This window comes from Mastomys coucha, unplaced genomic scaffold (genome assembly GCF_008632895.1).
Source record: "Mastomys coucha isolate ucsf_1 unplaced genomic scaffold, UCSF_Mcou_1 pScaffold20, whole genome shotgun sequence".
In the NCBI taxonomy this organism is placed as follows: domain Eukaryota; kingdom Metazoa; phylum Chordata; class Mammalia; order Rodentia; family Muridae; genus Mastomys; species Mastomys coucha.
The window spans coordinates 14,340,727-14,341,278 of record NW_022196903.1 but is presented as its reverse complement, the minus strand read 5'-3'; positions in this window follow the sequence as shown (position 1 = coordinate 14,341,278).

Genomic DNA, 552 nt, shown 5'->3' with positions numbered 1-552 from the left:
ATTATAAATAAGGCTGCTATGAACATGGTGGAGCATGTGTCCTTATTACATGTTAGAGCATTTTCTGGATATATGCCCAGGAGTGGTATAGCTGGGTCCTCCAGTAGGACTATGTCCAATTTCCAGAGGAACTGCCAAACTTATTTCCAGAGTGATTGTACCAGCTTGCAATCCCACCAGCAATGAAGTAGTGTTCCTCTTTCTCCACAACCTCTCCAGCATCTGCTGTTTGAGTTTTTTATCGTAAGCCAATCTGACTGGAGTGAGGTGGAATCTCAGAGTTGTTTTCATTTGCATTTCCCTGATGACTAAGGATGTTGAACATTTCTTTAGGTGCTTCTCAGCCATTTGTTATTCCTCAGTTGAGAATTCTTTGCTTAGCTCTGTATCCCATTTTTTAATAGGGTTAGTTGGTTCTCTGGTGTCTAACTTCTTGAGTTCTTTGTATACATTGGATATTAGCCCTCTATCAGGTATAGGATTAGTAAAGATCTTTTCCCAATTTGTTGGTTGCTGTTTTGTCCTATTGACAGTGTTTTTTGCCTTACAGAA